Source organism: Charadrius vociferus, unplaced genomic scaffold (assembly GCF_000708025.1).
Source record: "Charadrius vociferus isolate BGI_N301 unplaced genomic scaffold, ASM70802v2 scaffold359, whole genome shotgun sequence".
NCBI classification, from domain to species: domain Eukaryota; kingdom Metazoa; phylum Chordata; class Aves; order Charadriiformes; family Charadriidae; genus Charadrius; species Charadrius vociferus.
Window position 1 is genome coordinate 2,720,289 of NW_009661369.1, and position 24,437 is coordinate 2,744,725.

Below are 24,437 nucleotides of genomic sequence, written 5' to 3' on the forward strand. Positions count from 1 at the left end.
TGGCTCAGTAGCCTTTTTTCTGTGTGTGTATGGGGAAATTAGACTAGGCTATTATAGACAATTTAAATGTGAGAAGTAGAGCCACAATCCAGCAGCATTTCTCTCCCGACCTTGCTTAAGAGTGCCTTGAGTTGCTGCAGCTTTGCCCTGCGTGAATGTTGGGTCTGGGACACATAACCATTTTAGTTGCCACATCCCATGCCTGTGTGTGCTGGTTGTTAGTGAAGCTGCTGGAGGCTGCTCCTTCTGGGAGACCTTGAAACGGTGCCAGTACACTGTGGGACACTAGTGGGAGCATTAGTTGGCCTTTGTGTTTATACTTGCATTTATGGGTCCCGGCTAAAATAATGTTAAATGAGTTACTGAAAGCTCATTCGGGCAATTTAGTGTGCACAAATTCTTCTCAGGCCTTTTGCCTATTGATGGCAATGTATATTACAAAGTGCTAGAGGGTACATGTATTTTGGCATCCTCAGTTTCTGAGGGTGGGCAGAGTTTAGAAGCCTTATAGGTTAAACAATAGGTTTTTGTAACCTTTTTGTGTTTCTCAGCTCTCTTGAGCAAGGCTCTGTCTCAGTGTATTTATGTTCTTTTCTGCCTCCCTGTTGTCAGTGGCCTTCCTTTGCATGTTGGCAGCTCTTCTGGGGCTGCGCCTTCCTCCTTGGCTTCGGGGGTCTGTGGTGGTGTGGTGCTGGCAGGGAGGTCCAGCTGCACTCACTGTCTGTGTCTTGAAGCACTTTGTGCCTTTGCCGTGTGCTTCTCAGCAGTGCTGCTGGCAGCATGGTGCGGGGACGCTCAAGGGGACGCGTCCTGCCTTGCTGGTAGACCTAGTAAAGCTTCTTTGCTTTTACCTCTGTCAGGTGCTGCAGGTCACTCACAAGCTGCTCTCACCTCCCTGGTTGGAAACCGCTTAGTCAAGTGAACTAAATGTGAAGCTACTTAATTTAAGACTGCGGACCAGGCTGGCCTTGTAACCTGTTTGACCTGTCTCTGCATCTCTTAGGGATGCAGAAAAGATCAGCTGTACAGCAATAATGATGGTAACTTTTCAGTATTAATAAAACACTTTGAAGATTTGTAGTGCCATTGGCTCTCTTCAAATACAGTTACATAGAATTTCATAACAGGTACCGGTCCTCTGCTTTGGCTGTATTGACCTTTTCATTGACCTTGACTATCGCAGCAGCTTGCAGTATTTATTGTCATGTAGAAAAATAGGTTTCTAACCTTGGTCTCTGGCTTTGTTTAAGGCGAGGTTAGGTAAAATAAGGCTTTAAAAAGGTCTGTGTCCCTGAGTACATTTGCTGTAGGAGATTCCTTTTGAATGTCAGAACTTCTTTTCCCTTGCCAAAATAATATAAACGTGTAGAATATTTGGCAGTGTAAAATCTCCTCATAAATTCTCTACTACCTAATTAGAAAAGATTGTTAGATTTGTTTGTGGAAACTTTGAAGCTCCACTCCCTCTTTCAATAGCTGGAGGTAGTGAAATAAGTATAAGTTTAAAAAAAAATTAAAGGGATTTTTATTAGAGAGTTAAGGCATGTGTTGGCTAGAAGTGTCTGTGCATTGTGATTTTATAAGTATGAATCAGCTGGAAGGAGGTTTTTGGTTCCACTACATGATAACTCATGTTTTGCATGCCATAGGAAGAATAAGAGCTCTCTGCATTACATGGCCTAATCTTGTATAATCTGTGTAATTTAAATTCTTTTTGTGTAAGGGAGTACTTAAATTCTTGCTTTGGTTATTCTTCAAAATGGTTCTGTGGACGTTTTTTGGCTTATTTTATTTTATTGTATCTGAAAGAACAATTAACTTCATTAAATAAAAAAGTAGTAACACGTAGTAAATCTGTGGAATAAAAAGAGATTTTTGTTTTAATCGATTAGGTTGACTTTTTTCTTATCAGCCCATAAATACACTGCAATGTTTATGAAAATAAGTTTCACAGCTTGAAGTATAGTTTTCTTGTCAAGTAATTGTTAAAAAAGCAGAGCATCATCCGAAGCAGCTACTCAGCTCCATTGTCTAACTACAGCCACCTCCTTCAGCAATTTAACAGCAAAAAAGAGCATGCGGAGGAGAAAGGAAAAGGGAAATGCTGTGTTTAGAAAACAATGGTGTGCTAACTACAAAATTTGAATCTTTATTTTTTTCATGCAGAGGTTACTTTCCCTTTCTTGAACTTGTGTCTCTGCTCAAAGCAAGAGAGCAATATCAGCAAATCTATGGCAAGTATGTGAAAAAGAAGGAGAAAAAGTTTTTACCTCATTCTAACACAGTGTGGACCGAAGAAGCTTCTCTACAAATCTGGTACTTGACATCAGTTAGGATATAATGCAAAATCCTAGTGCAGCTGACTAGGGAAAATAGGGGTTCAGTGTTGTTCAGGCTCAGTTATTTTCACTTTGAATTTACTGTTCACTTCAGATCCTGAATATTCTCAGAACACACAAATGCAAAACCAACTGACGGTACCTTCAACAGAGATGAACAAAAAAGCAAAGCCAAGCCTCTTCACGTTAAACTGTAGGCAGCAACGCACTGAAAGCAAATAGCTGCTTTATCATTTGGGTAAAGAAGAACAGAGCTGCAGATAGCAGGAAAGACATTTTAAAATAATTTTTTGCCAAACTTAAATACTCCCTACAAGACTCTGTGTGTGCACACATGAACATACACTTACATGTTCTAAAGCTTCAGCTGCAATGTTTTGTAAATTTTGGGTTCTTTTCTGAAATTGTGTCACAAACCTTTCTTTTTTTCGTTTGTTTCTCATTCTTATTATTACATGTTTTCCCTATGTTCTTCCATTTCTACTCTCCCTGTAGTCAAGGAAAACTACTTTATACACGTTTTCAGTTTATTCTTTGTGGAGTTGTAAAATTGTTTAAATGTTACATTGACTTTGCATAACTCTAGAACATGCCTTTCTCTATTTTAACATTACATGTGACTGTTTTGGATGCCTCAGACTGAGAGGTGATGGCATGGGTTTTCAGATGATGGATTCTTTTTAAGTTGGGACTTCTGTCTGCAGACACTGTTACTAAATTGTCCACTTAATTCAGCAGCAGGCTAACATTTTCTTACTCAGCCTTTCACAACTAATGTAATAGCAGAAGCTGTTCTTGTTGCCCTCAATGTTCCTTGCAAGTGTCAATTCAAGGTGAGCTTTGGCTTTCCTGACACCATGCCTGGACAATGTTTCTAAACTCCTGTGTAGCCTGTCCCTGTTAACACCCCTCTGTATAATGTCGTTCTTGCATTGGAGTTCTGACAATATGCTTAGCCAAGCCAGTCTCCCAATACATATATTTCTGAGTAGACCTGCCAACTTTCCTGAGCTCCTTAGCTCTTCAGAGCTGCTTGCCATGGCCACCCAGAAGTTCCTTCAATAAACTGAAATCGGTTCTCCTGAAGCTCCGGGTTTCTCCAGTGCCCTGTTACTTGTCGCCTTCACTCCAGTCAGGATCTTGAACTATACTAGTTGATGGTCACCACAATCAAAGCTGCCTTTGATTGTCACATCTCCAACCAGTTCCTCATTGTTTGAGAGCAGCTGTGTGCCACCGTTGTTGGCCCATCCAATAGGTATATCAAGGAGTTGTCCCTGATATGCTCCAAAAACTACCTGGGTTGCTTGTGCCCCGCTGTATTGCCCTTCTAGTGGATGTCAGGGAGGTTAAAGTCTCTCATGAGAACCAGGGTTTGTGGTTCAGAGTCGTCTTTGAGTTGTGGAGAAGACTTCATCCGATTCCTCATGTTTATCAGGTGCTTCTGTAATGTGTTGCCAACACTATGTCATCCTTACTGGTGACTGCTGATCCTGACCTGCAAACTGTCTGAGGCTTCTCTGTGCCCAGAGAAACATTTTGTTTCTGCCCTCTGTGTCTGAGGCAGAAACAAAATGTTATTATAGTGCCTAAAGTGAGTAAATAATTACAGAACAGAGATGGCTGGATTGAAAATGTAACATCAGTGGAAAAAAATCTTTAGGCCTTGATCAAATGTTAATTAAAAAGTTCCTTTTTTTAAATACATTGTTTGACATTGGTTTCAGCCCTGTGTATGGCTAAGTGGATTGCGTTTTTAGTTTACAGTCATATTTCACTGTGCAGGTTTTTGTACGTAAGTTGTAATCAGCTTAACAAAGGCAAATGTCATGTTACCTTCTACTAAAACTTTATTGACTTCATTGAATTTCATTATGTTCAAAGTTTCAGTGTGGTCTTGGTTTTCTTGTGAACTTCTGTGTCAATTTTTGCAGTAAGCTGAAAAATAACTCTGTTGAAATACAGCTTCCATAGTATCTTGCTGAGATTTTTCGTGTCTTTATGATGACTTGATACTTTATTGTATGGGGATTTTGAGACACAGGAGAGACTTTCCTGTTTCCAAACAGTACAATAGTCAGTAAATGGGTAGCCTGGCTGTCTTAGATTCTGTGATGCATCTTGTAGGCAGGCTTACAGTGTGAGGTTGTTACTATGTAGACTTTGCTTAGTTTTCATTTTGATAAGAGAGGTGTGAACATCATGGTTTTATTCTCTGCTCCATTTGGCCATCTGACTGGCGAAATGCTGCTGCCTTCTAGAAAGAGCATCATGCTCATCTTTCCTATCTCATTAGCACTGTCAGGATGCTTCCTTAAACCTGCCTAGGTCCTGCATGTAGCACATGTACTAAATGGTGGGTATATGTATATGCTCAGTATACTTGACCTGGAGCTTTTTCGTATGCACCCACCTGAGGATACAGAAGTTAGGGTAGTCCTGACAGACTGTACTGTTGGAAAAAGTCATCAGTTTGGTTTTTTTTTAATATGTGAACAGCATATTGAAAGAAGCTATCAGTAGAATAATTTTGATTATAGACAGCTATGAAATATAAGATCTGATGCCAGTTTGAAGACATTTGAGGAAGCCTCTGGCTTTTGTTTCTGTGCTAATGAACTTACCCCATCCCATGGCCCCTGCAGAGTTTGTTTCTCAGCTCTCATTGTCTTTCCATATTTTCACTTGCTTATTAGATTACTCTAGTTTCTTTTTTACCTCAGTTGCCTTTTGTACTATTTTCCTTGCTTTCTTCTGCCTTTATCTCCAGATGCCTTTAATATTTGCAAGCAATACAGTGGTTTCCTGTCCACTAGCCCTGTCTTGGATCCGTTTTGGTTTGACTTCTCTAAGCTTCTACTCTAAAAAAGCTTCTTATTACCGTGATTAATGATCTTTCTCTGACCAAACTCCAAGGTTTGTTCAGTATCCTCATCTGCCTTAATATCTTTGCTCTTCAGACTAATAATTGTTCCTTTTTTTTCTGACCTGTTATTTTTTTATGTATTAGTGATTATGTTCTTGCCTAGGTTTTATCTAGTCTGTTCTATTTTTCTGAGGATGGGTGATCCTTGCAGATTTATAGTCTATCTCTAAGTATTTATTATACTTGTGGCGTAAAAAATATTTAACCACTACTAAATTTCCTTTTGCACTGTTCCACATCCGAAATCTACTGAACTTGCTCAAAGCCTTGTAGTCGAAATAAAGAATTCTACTATGATTTTAAGTTTTAATCCTTTTCAGTTATCTCCATTGTTCAGATTTTCAGTCTGAGGCCAGATGGATTATTTCATTTTTTCCTTCTTCTGGGCATCTCAAATCCAGACTATTTTCAACTTTTATTTCCTTTCTTCAGTTCTTCCAGAACTCATGTGTTTGTTTTATTTTCAACACAGATGGGCCTGAAAAACAGATCTATATTCCTGTCCCACTGGGATTATTTTAAATGTTATCTTTCTCCTATGAATGCTGCTGTATAAGGTGCTGCTATAAAAGCCTTCATTTAAACCATTCCATTTCTGTCTTATCAAATTACGTGGCCTTGAAGTCCCCTCTAAAAAAGCAGAATCTGCAAAACAAATAAATCCCCTGTACTTCTCTTCTATGGTTAAAGTTAATACTCCTGTTTACTCTAGTTAATGCTCAAAATGTCATCTACTTGCTTTTCAGATAGTCATATAATTGTTTCTGTGTTGTTCTGCTAGTGGAAATACATGGAAGTATAACTTGTCAGAGCATTCCCATAAAAGTACCAGTCATTTTTGCATTAGTGAAACCCTAAAGTGTTCAGTTCTCTTGTGTGGTCTGTGGTGAGCTGATTGCTTATATTTTGGTTTAATAGCCTTTTCTCCTTTTCTTGCTTTGCATTTTTCTGATGCTGTTGGCTTGTACTGACTCACTAACTTGAAGCTCTAAGTACATACCCAGGGCATGATTGCTATTGCATGTGCAAAACGAAATGCATAAGAGCTATAGGGGTTCTCCTGCAGAAGTTTCCACCCCCAACAGGGCCAGCTACAGCATATGCATTTGAGGGTAGACGGTGCTGCTTTTCTCACAGCCAAGAAGAAGGGAAGAAAGTGGAGGAGGAGGAGGGAAGGTAGTTTAGAGTGTTGTCAGAAGGAAGATGAAGTGAGGTGAATTTAGGGTGATAGCTGAGTGGTGGTGATTGTTTTGCAGCTTGTTCTGCCCCAGTGAGCTCTCTTCCTTTCTCAGTGCTTAATCCTTAGGTTTCACACATCATTTGAGCTTCCGTGTTCATTGATCCTCCATCACATGCACACAGAGGGGGAAAAAAGAAATATCCATCCATCTAACTAAGGCACACAGAAGAGTTTGTCATCTGGTGCACTTCATTGTTGTTAATATTTCATCAATATTTATAAAATTGTGATGAGTTTGCTAAGGCAACAAAAGACATCTTCCAAAGATGTCCAAAGACCATCTGCTGCTACTCTCCTTAATTTGGCTGGAGGGCACTAGTGAGTGCTGATATGGGGTGAGTCCCCATAGCATGTGACTGTCTCCCGGTAATCCAGGGTCATGGTGGTGAAGGTGACTGCTTCTGGACCACATTCAAGGGGACGGAGCTGAGATTTCTAGGTTTGATAGGACTTGCTCTCAGAGTACTCTTAAGCTGCAGCATTTTCACCTTGACAATTTGGCAGTCATGGTGATGGAAACTGGCCAGATACAAAGCCCCAAAGTGACTGTTGCTTGGCCAAAGAACAGTAACACAGCTGTTACTTTTAATGCATGTGAAAGTGGGCCTGAGTTTATATGATCTGATAAATAGGGGCTTAATGTTAAAAAGTCATGGCATTCGGTTGCATTAATGGCAATAAGGGAGAGGTGGTGAGAAGGAATATGAAGTGTGACTTAGGTTGATATTGCCCTTTTATAGCATGTGATGCTCAGAAGGATTCTGTTGTCTAGGTAACAGGGTCTGTACTTCATTTCTTAAGAAAGATGGAACAGATGTTCTTGCAAGAAGCGACCAATTATCACCAGTGAGAATACTGGCAGTATTTAAACTAATTGCTCTGTTGTTGCATACAGTCCAATTCATATGCTATGAATAGTAAAGAAAATTTAAAGGAAGGAATCTTCCTTGCATGGCTTTTCCTGAATGAGGTTTTTGAAATATATTAGCAGTTTATAAAATAGCACTCATCAGTGTGTATTTTCACACTTCCATTTATCATGGTATTTTCTTCAATATCATTTGGTCTTTTTATTTGGTATTTGTAACATCTCTTTCATGATCGTTGAGTCCCATTGCTCCATCAAATCTGTGTCATATCACAATAATTTATTTTGTTCATTTAAAATACCTAAAAATCTGAAAGGTTGTGCTAATGTAACTTCAGGTATGAATTATAGTATTTACTGTGCTTCTGGATATAGCTTTGTCTTCCTGGGAGTTTATTGTAGTCTCTACAGCATAGGATATGCTCTTGTCTTTTATGAGAGATTTGGGGGTGGGGGGTGGGATGGGTGTATGTAAATACGTTTTTATACCTTTGGGGTAAAATGTGATGCTGGGTATTAAGTAAAAAGAGGACATTGGGACCAGATTCTCAGGACACTGTGGGTCCTCAGCAAAGCTAAGGCGTACCATTATGCATTTTAACAAAACATCTGGCCACTTGCCTGAACTTTTCCATGCTTCTTGCTAAATATAAAAGGTCTATTCTATGTTTTTTAGGTAGGGCAGTGCAAAAACATGTTTTCTGTCTTGGCAATAACAGCATAAAGGAAGAATCCTTGACCTACTCTCTTTTTATCGGCTCCGATAAGGGACGTGCTGTTTTGACTTTTATCTAACTGTGGAAAATGTCATAATGAGTGGAAACAAAGTGCATGTTACACTTCTTAGATTATTTGGCTGAGTTATCCTATTGTATAGTAGTGACATGTTGATTGGGACAAAATGTCTTATTACGTTCAGTTATTTCAATAAGCATTGTAAAACATTTGTGGTCTGAGTAGGAAAAAAATATCATTTGTTGGGTTTTTTAATCCTCTTTACCAGGCTACTTGCATGTAACTTCTAATCTTTTGCTTGTCATCCTTCCTCTGACTGGCTCCTGACTCTTTCTGTGAACTCTTCTGCATTTATCCTCTGTAATTTCATGCAGATGATGCATCTGGTTGCATAGCTGTATGTATTGGCTTGTGTTTGCCTCTTCAGTCAGGGGCAACACTACTTAAATGTTCCATGTTCACTAGCAGAGCTGCTTTTTTGTTGCCTGTGTCAAATGCTGTTGTCTCTCAAATTCTTATTATAAACCTTTTCTTTGATGTATAGTTTCTTCTTTTTATACTATCCTTCATATTCTATTGCATAGAGTTCCTTATGATATCTGCTGTGTATTTGTGACTTCCCATGTGCTTTTGTGCCTGCTTGCTTTTCTTCTGTTGATACACTTTTTGATTCTCCTTGTGTTTTCCGATTCTATCAGAGAGTCTGTCAGCAGCAATATTTACTACTTTTGCTGCTTCTTTTGTATGCTAGGGTGCTTATAATAAAATCTTACAATCGGCTTCTGCAGATTTTTCACTTGCTTTCATGAGCATTTTTTCTGTTTTTACAGCTTAGTTGGATCACGTGTTGTCAGTCCCAGGTTCCTTTCACCACCCTTGACATACTCTTTGAGCTCTCTTTTTCTGCCTTCCCTTTTCATACACATCTGACTGATTTTATTCCTGAAGGCTATGCTGAAAGGGAAAAAGAATTTGACAGGTACTATATAGTTTTCCATTTTCTATCCTGAATATACAAGCTACTTCCTTATGCCCCTTTTCTCTGTAATGGCTTCATTCTCTTATGGCTTGTTTTCTCTTCTTCTTTCCTATCTTCTGCCCATCACGCAGACATTAGCCTGACATCTTAAGAAACCTCACTTTCCTGGGATCTGATGTTTAGCAGAGGAGAAGAGGAGGGCACATTTGCCAGAGGGTTGGTGGGACTCTGGACTTTGTGCCAAGGCTAGGAGGGGTGTTTGCTGTGTTGGACAGTTTTCTGTGTGTCTCTTCCCCCTTGACATTTTCTATATTTGCCCTTTGCTTTCCCCTCCACTAGGCTTTTTGCCTCAGTCTTGTTTTTCTTACCTAGCTCATTCGTTTTTTCTATTCTTTGTCCCATTTCCCACTCCTTGCCTCACCAACACTGTTTTTTGCCTCTTCAGCTCTGCTAGTGCCTCCTGCTTTATTTTCTCTTCTCTTCTGTTTCCACAGCCAGTCATATTTTCTCACCACTGATTTACTGCCATAATCCATGCATCCTTCTCCCGTGGTCCAGTCTCTTCTCTAGTGACCTTCTCCGAGGTCTCCTGTGTCTCCTCACTGCTGATTCCAGCTCCACTGTTCTTCCTGTTCCCAGTGTTGCTGAGCAGAGCCCTCAGTAAGCTGCAGCCTGTGTCCCTCTCCTCCTTCTGGCTGCCACACTGGTTTCCTTCTCCCTGGGGTGGTTCTCCTGACCGACCCTTCCTTCACCTTCTTCCTACCTCTCCTCTTTCTGAAATGAGTTTCGTGTCCCTTGCCCCAGAAGAAGCCAGCCTTCTCCTCAGGGACTGAATTAAGCAGGAGAAAATGGGGGAAACTTTCTCCTTTGTTTTAGTGTCAGAGCTGTCTCTGACGTGTGTCATTTAACAGCTCTAGAAGTCTTGTAAGTCCGAGTATGTGCAAATAACATTTTTTTTCCCCAAGGGAAGGTGAAGCATCAGATGGCAGTTTGATGATACAAAATTGCTTAGCCTGGTTTTGTTCCTTTGCTAACCCGTGCAGAAGTGCAAAATATCTCATAATACTGAGTAGCTTGTATGATAAAATTATGTTTGTGTCTATCAGCATTGAATTTTAATGTAGTGGAAATGGTAGAGAAACAACCCTAGCTGTTTATAGACAGCGATGGCTTCTTGAATGATCATTACTCTGGTGCGTGCTGAGGGTATGAGGAGAATCTTTGAATCTTCATCATCATTCTTCTAGAAAGAGCTACAGGTTCAGGAGCAGTCAAAAAGGCAAGTTCAAAGTCACTGGAATGACTTTAAAGAGAATTACTGAAGTCAAGATCCTGAGAACAAACCAGACTCAGTCAATCTCATAAATCCCAGGTGCATTCAGATGTTAAGTGTCTGTGTGCCGTCCTGATCCCTTTCCACCTCCAAAAGGATATAGTAACACTAAAAAGATGAAGAGAAGGCAAGTCAATAAAGTGGGTGATACAAAATTACTTCCCTGTGAACTGAGACAGAATAGGCTAGGAATCTGAGTTGGAAGCGGGGGGAGATAAAGGAAGATGCAGGAGGTCTAAAATAGCAGACTTACATGGAAAGGTTAAATAGGGAACTGTTATTCAGTGTTTATCGGAACAGAAGAACTAGGGCAACTGAAGGAAGATAGACAATCTCTCTGCAATACAACTTAATTTTGAAAAACAGCTCCTCAACTTGTAGAGACCAAGGATAGGACTAAGTTATGGAGGAGGCATGTGGTTGGGGGCTAATCGAGCAAATACACAAAACCAGTGAAGGGCCTTGATTTAAACTGGTTCTCAAGTCCCTGATCTGGTGGCTTGCTGGAAGCAGAATGCTCATGCCATGAAAGGCTTGTTCTGTCGTTTATGTGCTCATTTCCTTGGCATTTGCCTCAGCTGCATCAGGGGCAGGGTAGTAAGCAGTCTTAAAATGATTCTTGAGTCTGAATCAAGTACAGCAGCTCTTACTCCTTTGAGTAGGAACATACATGTATTACATGTTTTGTCCTCAGTGGTGTTCTTGTAAATGGCTACATGGTTTATTTGAGCAATCAGATATTCATTAGTACTCAAACTGGAAAATCTCTGCCCAAACAATTACTTTGGCAAAGTCAGAAGCTACAAACATGCAGGAGGCTCGCTGTAGTCTTGGGGATTCTTAGTAGTGGGTGAGGGAATAATTGTGTAAGAAATTTTCCTAACTTATGAAGGGTGTATTTCTTTTCCTCCAGGCAGTCTGAATTTGTTATTCTGGAAGGAAGATGCACATAAATGAACTCTGTCATTTTGGTTAGGTTATAAAAATGTTACTTGCTACTGCTAAATGACATATACCAGGTCTGGAAGAGTTCTGCTGTAGGTCTTGAAAGTGACTTCCAGTTCTCATTTCTGCATAATATCTGGGACAGTATCTGTGCTCAGTTCTCAGGAATAAAGTCTAACGAGAGTGTTCGTGGTATCTTGTTTTCAGGGCCACGTGACTTTTGCTACCTTGGGAAAAAAGTCAGTTCAACACCCATTTGCTTGCAGTACAAGTTACTTTAGAGAAAGATTGTATTCAGGGGAAGCTTAAATGCAGAATGTCACATGCCTAACCTCTCGTGGTGGTAAATATTAACCAGTTACTAGTTTCTTCATCTTATTACATACTGTTGTTTCAAAACCTCTCTTACAAAACTGATGTTGTTCTGAGTCCTTATGGGTTGCCGTAAGAGCATATTTGCTCACCAAATCTTGTGAATTACATTAAGCCACCTTTTGAGCCTTCCCAAACCGCGTCAGTCCTTATTGGGGGAAATACTGATTTTGTTGCATTCATTGCCTTATTGAAGAATTTTTCATATTTAACTGAAGAATGGGGAAATAGCAGGCTTTAGATTACAAGCTGACTTTTTTTATCCAATTGCAGTCTGATCTTGAGAGTATGAGAGGAATCTTGTGGTAGGCGTTTAATGACTTGGGAGACTGCCAATGAACATCTTGTTTTAGCTTGCTTCACACATTAGATTTGTCTAACATGTGGCTAAAAAGATCGCAGAAAATTTGGGTAAAAAGTGAAAACCTACGAGCAAAAGCAGAACAAATTTAACGGGTGATTGTGTTAATAAACACTAAGTGCGAGCTAACTTTGTGCTTCCAGAGTGAAAAGCTGAATTTGTTGTAGATCATAGAATACCAGGTTGGAAGGGACCTCAAGGATTATCTGGTCCAGCCTTTCTTGGCAAAAGCACGGTCTGGACAAGATGGCCCAGCACCCTGTCTAGCTGAATCTTAAGTGTCCAGTGCTGGGCAATCCACCACTTCCCTAGGGATATTATTCCAATGGCTGATTGTTCTCATTGTGAAAAGTTTTCCTCGTGTCCAGTCAGAATCTCCCTAGGATTAACTTGTACCCATTACCCCTTGTCTTTTCCATGTGGCTCCTTGTAAAAAAGGAATCGCTATCTTCTTTGTACCCACCCTTTACGTACTGGAGCATGGTGATAAGGTCTCTCCTAAGCCTTCTTTTCTCAAGGCTGAAGAAACCCAGTTCTCTCAGCTTTTCTTCATATGGCAGGCTTCCCTTTGATGATCTTTGTGGCCCTTCTCTGGACCCTCTCCAGCCTGTCCACATCTTTTTTATATACCAGGGACCAAAACTGAGCACAGTATTCCAGGTGTGGCCTGACAAGCGCTGAGCAGAGTGGGATAATGACTTCTTTATCTCTGCTGGTGATGCCCATGTTGATGCAACCCAGCATCCTGTTGGCTTTCTTTGTAGCAGCAGCACACTATTAACTCATACTGATCTTGTCCACCAGGGCCCCCAGGCCCCTTTCCACAGAGCTGCTGTCCCGCCGGGTAGATCCCAGCCTATGCTGCATTCCTGGATTACGTCTTCCCAGCTGCAAGACCTTACATTAAATAACTGTCAACAGACTGATTACCTCTGTAATTCTTCAGTGAAAGCTCTGGAAGAGTAATATTCTTAAATGAATCTTACCCTGAAACAGTATACAAGAAACCTGATTGTAAAACTGTGCAAAACTTTTGCTGTTTTAAACAGACCCAAGTTAATGAAAGGAAGATAAGAACTGCAAAATACTTACATTCTCTCCTCCGGTCTGCAGGCGCATTTCTCACTTGGAGCGTGGTATTGGACTCAATATATACTTGTAACTTTAGGCTTGTCTATTAGCTTGTTTAACTAGAGGTAAGACATTAAAGCAGATCAGTTGAAGTACATCAAACTTTAATGGATGCTGTCATTCAGAGCTAAAGCAGCTTTAACTTGATTCCCATAAGGAACAGAGGTTTAATGTGCTTAATATGTTTTGAATTCATACCTCTGATTTGATTTAATTTTCCATTTAAAGAAGACTTGAACTATAAATTATATATCTAAACTCCTGCCTCACAGTCTGGAGTACGTGGAATGAGTACATATGAAGAATAATCATTAGGGGTTTTTTCTTTTTTTTTTTTTTTTCTCTTTAGCTGTAAGAAGGTAATTTTTCCTTTTAATCCTGAAATATGAAAATACATACAATTTATGCCACATAGTACTGTCACTGAAAACTTACTGCAATGTACAAGATTGTGTTACTCATTCCTGGAAAATCTACTGTTTTTTGTGATTCAGCATCATGCAGACAGGACCTAAAAGAACTGTATCCTGACTCGAGGTTTCTCTTGTGTTGGTGAATCATCCGTCAGTGTTTGATCCAGATTGGGTCATAGGCACTTGATTTAATTTCTTTTCAGTTTCTTAGAGCATTGGCTTTATGCTGACTGCAGGTCAGCTGATACCTGATCTATTGCAAAACCAGTAGGTGCAAAGTTAAGCCATCATACTTTTTTTTCCAGACAGTTTTGAATCACCGGAGACTGTTGGATTAATACTTTGCATTGTGAGATGAGTGCCTTTTTTGTATGCTGTTGGAAATTCTAAATTATTGTTAGACCATTGCCTAATTATAACACTTGCTTTATATGTTTATGCATTTTTGTATCTGAGAAATAATTGTATGGAAGTTTAGGTCTTGGATGTGACAGTACTCAGTAGCAGCATATTCTTCAGCCTTGAAGAACTGAGTCCTTTCCAAAGCAGGGGTAGAGTTAAATTCTGGAGTTGGATTTGTAACATTCAGCATACATGCTCGAGAAGCTGTGTAGGGTTTAAGTTACATGATGTATGCAACATTTCTTGGCTCTTTCCAGGGCTGAATAACCTTCCTTCGAGCTGCAGGGAGTCACCTCTATTTGCTTGGAATATTGTCATGAAGTCTTATGCGCTTAAGCTGTGTCCTTTCAGGCACTGTGCCCCTTCCATTCAGCAGGTCAGAGCAGTAGAGAAGACGACTGACGCCAGGTTTGCCACTTGGTGGGAGTGCTTTGGTTTATTGAGCTGTCAGATTAAGAGGAGATGCTGGCGGTTTCCCAGCCAGTTTGTTACAGAGCTGAACCTGTCATCTGAGAGAATCCCTCATGGACTGAATTTTACAGGTGGTTTTGGCAGAGATTTTGGATCTTGGGTATAAGTGCGAGAGGGGTGTTGAGCAGCTCAGCACTGTCACACTTGGTGTGCTCTGGGTCTCTATAGAAGCAAACCCAGGAAATTTTCATATGATGTGATAGTCAATGTCAGGATTAAAAGCAGAAGCACAGAGCTGCACTTTTCTCTGGGTCCAGTAGATATATTTACCAAGTTTGGAATCTGGTCATTATTACTAGTAGGATACAAGAAGTTGTTGGGTGGAAGTTTTTTCAAGGTCTAGATTTTATTTTCATGGTAACTGTCAAATAACTTGTATTATAATTTGTGTTGTGTAGTTTGTAATGTATAAACTGTGGGAAATGAAAAAGTATCACAAAAATGAAAATTTGATTTAATAATAAAAACATTAATCAAAATGTCAGGTAGAGGAGATAATAAATGAACTTTGGGAATAAAGGGAAAAACGGGTTGTAAAAATACTTTCTGTGGGGATTCTTTTCAGGATAGCATTGCAATCGCTGCCCAGTCCTTTGCATAGATTAGAAATTTATTACCTCTTGGGAGGTGCATCACTACGGTGCCATAATGAATTATGTTGAGGTTGGAAGAGCATGCTTTTTGGTCATTCTCTTGCTAAAATTCTGTTCCTCTTACTCTGGTTCATATAATATTTACCTTTCTGAAGTCTTTTTGAGAGGAAAACATACTTTGAAAGATGGATGATTGATCTGAATTGATGTCTAGTCTTGTTATTTGCCCCTCTACAAGGGTTTTGGAAAACCTCAGTTGCTGTCACTGTTTATTCTCTGTGAGATACAGTGCAAGAACAAGGTGGTAACTTGTTGCTGGGAAATCAGAAAAGTACAGAAATGTTAAAATAAGCACTGCAAAGGAAAGCTAGTTGCAGTTTAAAGACTTAGACTGAATGTGTAGGTTTCTGGAATTACATGACGCTACTTCTGAATTTTAAAATTTATTAGTGAAGTGGTGTGTTGTGTCCCCTCCTCCCTCCTCCATTGTAAAGACTGTTCTAATATATCTTTAGATTTAAGAGTCTTTGTTAGTTTAATCAGAAACTTCTTTATCTTCTCAGTAACAGAATAAATGTCTTTTCTGGTCAATCAAAAAGTGAATTCAGCGTATCTTAAAATTTTCAGAAATGACAAACATTCCATATAGCTTTTTAGCAAGTTACTTTCTATAGGTGTTTTCAATTTAGTTGTTGGTGTTATCTGAGTGGGTGAATGTTCTTTTATTTTATTGTAGGCCAAATAAGGAGCAAAATCTCTGTTGAGAGAGAGAGCTTAAACCTTTCAGTTGAGAGGAAAATGGTTATTGTTAAATCTGCAAGGCTGACCAAGTTTGACTACAGAGCTGCCTCTAAGAGAACAAGGTTTCCTGTAGGAAGATGCAGAAATTCAGTAATAATTCAGATGTATTACATAGAAAAGATGTGAAAATAAATGATATATTTAATGTGTGCACTAGAGCTAAGTTAATACTATATGATGTTAATGTCGGCACTTCCTTATATAGTTGTATTACAAATTAACAATTTTCTTGTTTTGGAAGTAATTTTACAATATTTCTTTCTTTCTCTTTAAAAGTCCATGGTATGATATACTGTATTGGTAACAATGAAATGGGAAGAATCATTATACTTATATTTCTGCCTATGTTATTCAAGAAAAATGCTAAAGTTACTGAATTTTCTTTTGCTGGGAACCTCAAGAATTAAAAATGCAGTTACTCTAGTTTCTATTCCTTTGTTTTAGTTAAAATGTAATACTTTTGAAAAGTCTTTTGCCAAGCTTTTGTTTCAGAATAATAATGTTATTTAGCAATGCCAGACCACTTTCAGCTCCCGAAATGAAAATATTTATAGAATAAATAGTTACTTAATCCTTGTCATAGAAGGAGGGTGGGGCAGGTTTTTGTCCTTTTCCTGTCCTGACATTTGGCAATTTGCTGACTAGATTCTGTTCAGTGTCTTTTTACTTGCTTATTTTTTAAAACTGGTTTTATCTTGGGGGAGTTTGGAGCCCTCACATTTCGGGGACGGCATGCTTTAGAGAGATGGAAGTGTGAAGAAAGAAGAAGGTTGAAGGAAGTGTAGAGCAGACTTGAAGGGATGCTTCAGTGTGAAGGACTGCTTGGAATAAAACTGATGAAAATTGGGTGCTTGTGTAGGAAAATTAGAGGGGAGAAGAGAGTCTGCTTACCCTCACGCTTTACAATAGTTTAGCTTTTTAATTTTGATTTGGAGCATGCCTTGTAAACGGAGGCAGCACTGCTAGCGGCTCGTGTAAGTTGTGCCTGTTTGTATTTCAGACATTTCAGTCTGCCTCCCCACCTTGGGTTCGCGTGCCAAAGGCTGTCCAAGGACAGGGCTTGACCAGACCAGGATGCAAAGGCTATGTCCTCTCTGAAACACAACTTAACCTGCCACTTAAACTTTTAGCTTTCTTCCTAAGTTCTTTGGACAGTTGTTTGGGGGTGGGGTGGGGTGTGTGTCCATATCCATCTTTATATGTTGTCGACATCTTTTTGTGAGATCTTAGACACGTGCCTGCCACAGACAGCTTGTAGCTGGAAGGGCTGACAAATGAACCAACCCTACCTGTTCAGTTTGAAGCTAAGTAAAGACTTGTTAAAATTATTTTTTTTTTTATTTTTAGTTTTACTTCAGTTATGCAGTAACTCTGTAAGTGGAGTTTCTTCAGTTAGAAAAGGGAATCCAAATTGGAAAATCCCAAACTTGAGAATCACTTGGGTCACTAAACAAAGCTGAATGTCGTACGCAGAGTTCCCCTCTTTCTCCTCTTCCCGATAACTGTGGGACCTGTAGCACAGTTAACAAAGGACTGTTCTTACAAGTTTAATAAAATTAATAGCTGCCTGGTTTTATTTTTGATTTTTGAGAGGCCCATGTATACCTCCCTAAGGGAGAAGCTGCAGCACGAGCTCCGTATGGTAATAGGCATCAGAGGGTCTATGTGGAAAGGATAATATTAATAAGATGGAGGAGAGGATCTAGTTTTGATTAATAACATCTAAATAACCTGGAATTTTTAAAGAGCTTCTGAAGGAGTAAAATAATGATCTTTACGTTCCTTTGAAAACCCCAGCTTCAATTTAAAACCAACTTCAGTGACCCTAGAGGCATTGAATATATTCATCACACAAGAGGTGGCTTTAAAATTCTGCAGCATACAATTGCTTTTATGAGCAATCAGGCTTGTGCTTTGGTCTTTCCTATGACTTCTTGTGCTCCACCTCTCTGCTAGTTAAAGGTTCTAACCTTGAAAATGGTTAAATGCATTGCAAAGTGCATTTCCATCAAAGAAAGTTCCAGGATTGTTCCAGATCAGTTTAACTAAATAGATCAAAAGACCAGAGTAAACTGTGTGAAAGTAGGAACACCTCTTATGTGAGATTGGCCTCAGAATAAATTTCTGAAGACGATTATGGGTTTTGTCTCTGCTGACACAGAAATACGTGTTTACTGCAAGTTCTACTAGTGTAAGTAGTGAGAGCAGTGTTTGTCTTTGTTTTCTCTAATTTTTCTTAGGTTTCCTTCACAGCGAGATGAAAGTGTCTGTCCTCACCCTGCTTTTGTAGGTGGTAGCTAGAAAGCATTATTCATCCTATGGTGAAAAACTGCTTCTGTGCAAGAGTTATTTCCTTGAGGAATGTACAGTCTGACTACTTTTAAATGTGCTAAACGCCTTCATAATTGATCATGTTGTTTACGTTAGGAACAGTGTAACTTGTCTGTCTCACTGAAGTTGTATTTTTGTCTTTGGGGGGGGGGAAAAAGGTAGAACTTTCTCTACCTCAGAAGAGCAAGAGACTTCCTAGGTGCTAGTCTACTTCATGTAAAAGTCACTTGCATTATATGGTGACAGACTATTTGTAGGCTAAGTTCAAAGAATTTAAACCAAATTACTGTAGGAGCTGGCTATCAATCAGTACACAATCTTTTTCATCTGCTGGAAATGATCAATAAAACCTCACCAAACCCACCTTTCATTAAGGTTTCTATAAAAGTACATACTACATAGACATTACATCACTGAATCTGGTGGCTGACTGTTATATCAAATTAATCAATTTTTTTCCCAATTATGATCAAGCTGCAAATGAGATATGCTGTTTTCCCTGCTATTGAAAAACTATTCCTGAACCTTCCAGTTCACAAGATGCCATCTTGCAGGGTAAATTTATCTGTTACCAGTTGTATCTGTTTGTTCTTGAACCGTCATTGCCATTTAGCGTAATTATGTCTTTCACCTTTGGTGCTGACGCCTTTGTATTTTAGTGGATATCAATCTTATTTCCTTTCAATATTCGATTTATTACAGTAATTGAGCAAGCTTTTTCTTCCCTGTTGAGGGATAGATTGTTTGCTCCTTTGATCACCCTTTGCCTCTTTCAGGGTGAGTTCCTCTGTGTGTGTGTGTGTGTGTGTGTGAGGGCCCTTCTTTTGAGCATAGGTAAAGAAAACCTTGTATAGTATTTGAAAAAATAGATCACAGAAGGCTTTTATGCATTGATACATCCCTTTCTTTTCTGTAAATACTTCAACTAGTGTATCTAATATCAGATTTGCCCTCTTAATTTTCTTTTTTTTATAGTAATCCAGTTGTGCCTTTTTGTCACTTGCACCTGGTGACTTCTTGTCTGTAGTAGAAATTCTTGGTTAGTTTCTAAGTGCATGAATTCAGATTTTGTGCTGTTAATTTCATCCCATTTCTGTTACCCTTTGTTTATTCAGTCATGGAATAAAGCATTGTAAAAGATGAGGTATTATCACACTCCTTTTCTTCATTGGGAATGACACCTATATTTAATCAGATAACATGATTTTGATGCTAAGATGGGTTGTATTAATAATCACAATACATATTCTTTGGTAACTCTCCAAATAGTGAATATATAGAACTACTTTAGCTTGGAATGCTTTCTGTCAGCAGCTGCTTTTTTAGGTAGTTTCTTGCTCACCTCAAACTTCTTCCAGTTGTCAACTTTCCCATCTGACAAAGCACTTACTGCGCTGATAAAGTTGAAATTTGACCACAGATCTTCTGCCTATGTAAAAGATCAATCATCAGAGAAGTAAATGAGGGTAGTTTGTTTTTAACACATTTTTCTTTATATTGATTGTTCCAAAATGTTTTTTTTGCATGCTTTGGTTTAACAGGTCTGCAAATGTCATGTCTCCTTTCCCTGTCCCCTTACCTAAGGTAAAATATTTTAGGTCTTTATTTTTTTTCTTTAAACTATATGATATCCCACTTTTACTTTCTTGTTCTTGTGCTTGCGCACTCTCTTGTACTCCTTCTCTGGCTAAACAATCTTGTCTGTTTATTTTGACTTTCTATGCAAAGTCTAACTCAGCTTGACTGCTGACACTTTACATTTCCAATGCTTCAAACTTCTATACCAATTCTGTTGCCAACGTAACTTCTCAGGCACCAGAGACTTTCCCATCGTGATTCCCACCCGTCCCCTTCTATAAGAGGCATTCGCTTGAGGGGAATGCTCAGTGTCCCGTGTGAGAGAACTTACTCGTCAGACAGCAGAAGAAATTAGTAGCAATTCTGTATCTACTCTGTAGCTACCTGTAATCCTACAAGCTGTTTCATGCTATTTGGGCTATCCAAATGCAGCGTTTTAAAATTTGAGACATCAACCAAGAGCTGTGACAAGCAAAGATGCTTGTATGATTCTCTTGACCAGAAGAATAATTAAAAAAAATAATAATCTAATATGTTTACAAGAAAGCCATTTTACAGGACAGACAAAGTTGCACAGATGTTGACAATTCAGAATGATGTTCTTCGCAATGACGTTCTGCCTAACCTGCTTTGTTTGCTGTTACCAAGAAAGAAATATAGTGTAACTCACCCGAGAGACAGGTTTTTATTAGCATTTCACTGCAAGTTGGGTATGATGAAACTTAAATTTTAGAGGAACAATAAGCTAAAGCACTATTAAAATATGATGCTGTGTTAGCCTAATAATAAATTCTAGCAGTTGCAAATCCTTTTTATGTTCAGGTTGTTATCTTGTAAGAAAATGTTGTTCAGGTACATTGGATTTTTCAATTACTAGAGCAATATATTAATTTCTTCTTTCTGACTTTAGACTTGAATTAACCTGGTCTCCAAACGGATTTACTTCTGCACAAGACCTAAGAAAAACAGTATTGGTATTATGTTCCATTCATCTGTTTTGTATGTTTAAAGTTTGTATGGCAATCTGTGGTGCAGAAAAGCTGTAGACAATGATTTACCGTGTCTCTGAAGTTGTCCTTGGGATTCTAGGTATGGCTAAAATGTACATTTGTGAGGTGTGTTTATGCTGATGAAGGGACATAACAACCATTTCAGAAAAAGGTGCATGACTTAGCTGTCACATGCCACATACATCTAACAGTTAATAAAGTCAGTAGTGGAAGGGCAAAACCGCAAAGTGAGCCATTAGACTAGGCTAAAGTCTTACCTAAATGTAGTATTATGACTTCCTTTTTTTCCCTTCTGCCCTATATCTCCTATTTGGGCAGTGTATTTAAAAATGAGTTCTTCTGCTCCCTTATTCGAAGAATTTGAAGGCAGGCTCGTTCTCAGTCTGCACAAAGGCAATAGGAACCCTGAACTCTTCATAGCAGAAGCTGGCAGAAAAGCAAAAGTGGCAAATCTAATATGAGATGAGTTAGGTCTTTGTTTGCAAGATTAGGGCTAGCTGAAGAACTAGGTGCTACCTGGCATCCTTTAAAGCAGTACATGATTTTGAAGCCATTTAGACAAAAATTAATGACAACATAGTTAGGTGGTTGGTGTAGAAGTTAAATATTGACAAAATTCTTGTCAAACATAAAAGTCATTAGGGTAGGTGGTTGATGCAACCGTGATGCAAGTAGCTTTAAATATGTCCCCATGTTTTCACATTATTGACTCCCACCTGTCTGAAAATATTGTTTCCGAAGTCTCAGTTTTCTTTTTAGCTAAATCTTAGATCAATACTTGTCTTTGAAATACTTTTCTCAAATTTGCTGTCTCGTGACTTCCATAGCTGTGTATTTGGTTCTGCCCTATATTCTTTTCCAATCACATCTTTCCAGTGCTTTTTGAATGACTCTCCTCATCTCTGCTCTTGTCATACCTGTGCGTAATGTCGGTTCGGTTCCTGTGGTCACCCTCTCTTCTGCTGTAGTCCGTGTCTAGAGGAGCTTATTTTTAGACATAAATCTGACCAACGTTTCTGTTTGTCACTCATGCCAGTCGCTTGTGCCCTAAGCTATGGTTTCTGATCTTGTCTCGTTGGTGCCTAGCACCGTTGCAAGCCCAGCGTAGCTACAGCAGAGCTCCGGTTCTTGACCCAGTGCATTGGACTCTGCAGCCCATGTTGCCGTGGTCTGGCTCCCACTGCTGAAGCACCGGCTGCTGCGGCGCTGGTAGTCTTGAGGACCAGAATGCCACAAAACCTTTAAACTGGTTTAAACTGTTCTGGTTTGGATTGTGTACCACTTCTTTCCCCTTGAAGCTTTTTATTTTACATGAAATTTCTTATGGCCTCCTCTTATATTAAGGTTGTGGCTCAGTAGAAGAGGAAGGTATAAAGGTCTATTACTTGTTAAAACTACAAAAGCACTTCCAAAATGACTATCTGTGGTAATTGCGAAGCATTCACTTAAGACAGACAAATGAGCATTAACACAAAAATTGACTTGTCATCCTCCTTAATTAACAAATTTGTTCATCTGTTGGAGCACACAATAGATAACACAAAAGCTTATTTAAATATTCTTAATTATAACTTATCAATATTTTCTACTAGACACTGTTAGATGGAACAAGATAATTTGACAAGTTTTCATTTTTGATATTGGTTGGCGTCTAATGCAACTACAGAATGATTTTAAGTCAGGGAATCAAGTCCTTAAATGTCCTATATAAATTGTGAATGTCCTCTTAAATATAACTGTAAGATAAGATGTGTTTTGGTAAGCATTCATGTCTCTGAAATGTTGTAACTGCTCCTCTTGAGAGGGGAAAAAAAATAGATTGTTATTTAGAAGGCTGCTGTAGCCCCTGTGATTAAGGTATCAGGAATGTGTCAGCATCTTCTAGATTGCAACTTTAAAAATAACCTTATTGCTTTTAACATATTCATTTACAATACGGTTTAGAAAAATTGCTAGGCTTTCTATGCAGAGCAGACTTGAGAAGTGGGTGGGTAGAGAGGGTCTGTAACCTGCGTAGACTTTGTTAGTTTGGTGGGATCTCTTGCATCTGCAGCTGCAACTATAACCAGTCATCCAGTAGCTGAAAAATACAGCATCAGGACTATATTACAGAGACTCATTGTTGGCCTTAGAATGCTGTGTTCTTCAGCTTCGGGTCAGATACAGACATTCTTTGCTAGAAACGCAACACCTGTAGTATAACACTAACATAATGATTCCTTCCTTGTGTTCTCATGTTTTTTACGAGAATCAATGTCAAGTTTATACCAGTAAGATTTTAATTCCATCATGTGAAAAATGTTGGGTTTGGATAAGGATGCTTCTTGTGTCATCTAAGTTGAGCCAAAAGAGAACAATGCATTAGAAATACACTCATTTACAATGAGTAAGGTATGTCCATGGTGGTTTTGGTTAAGAAATTTACCACTTTCCTTAATACGAAAGTGTCCTTTTTCATGACTTGTGTGAAAAGGAGAGGTTTCAGTTTTCATTTATTAATCAGGCTGTTCTGGTTGATGGTGGCCACTGCTACGTACAGTTTCTCTGTGTGGACTGGTGTGAGCGGCAGTGCTTGAGAGCTGCAGAATATACATATTCCTGTCTCCTTTTCATATAGCACCTTTCAGTTAATGCACACCACTTTAGGCATTCTTTCTGTTCTCATGTTCTACATACTATTTCTGTTAACTTGTTTATTATATGCTAGCATTTGATATGGAACTATATTTTCTTTGGCTGTTTCTTACTGCAAAGTTGTACTTATTTTGAGAGAATGCTCTATTTCACTTTTTTAAGTTGGAATTATTATGTATTGCTATTGATGCCAACAGTATCTTTAAGAGCAATCTAATAGCAACTAAAAAAAAAATGTGCCTACTATAATGTTTTTTTTTCTCTTCCTAGCTTAAAAATTATCCTAAAATGAAAAGAACTCTTTATTAAAAAAGAAAAGAAAAAAGGCAGAGGCATCACATTAAACCTCTACTGGAAAATAGTTTTTAATGTTACTAGAGACAAGGTATACATCAACATCTTGTGATGCATGTCAAAGAGTGACAATTTTAATCTCTAGGGTTTTGTTAGTTTATAATTCTGCACTTTTTACTATTTGTTAAGTGACAAAATGATTTTTACTGTATCTCATAAGTGATACCTGGGTGTGACTATCGATCAAGTCATTAGGGAGAAATTTCTTTCTTTTACAGCTAGAAATGCTTGGTGTTAAGGAGAGGAAGAAACAAGGAAAACATTTCCTGCGTGGTAGAAAAAGCATTTAAATTACTTCATTTGCGGGAGAACTGGAATAGATTGAAGCAGTTGTAATGTTCTTCAGAAGATTTCTTGTCTTGACAGATATCTGTTTAGCTGAAGGATAATATAATTTAAAATTAATCCTTCTCCTTATTTTTTTTCCCCTAAAATAAACATTTGAGTCTCTTTCTGTAAGGTGAAAAGAAGGAAGATTCATTTCTCTCAAATGTGCCTTGGAACCTGCTCCATTTACTGTTTTCGCCGTTATAAATTGATTCTTGGCAATTTATATACTACTGCTGCAGATGCAAGCAATTTTCAGATAAAACAGAAGCAATCAATCATTCTTGTGGCTGC

The 24,437-nt window shown here is 38.7% G+C and overlaps 1 protein-coding gene across 1 annotated transcript in view; it reads left to right on the forward strand.

The window, feature by feature from the left end:
- Positions 1–24,437, forward strand: part of CDK19 (cyclin-dependent kinase 19) — a 131,061-nt gene that overhangs the window by 29,447 nt on the left and 77,177 nt on the right. The window lies entirely within an intron of this gene.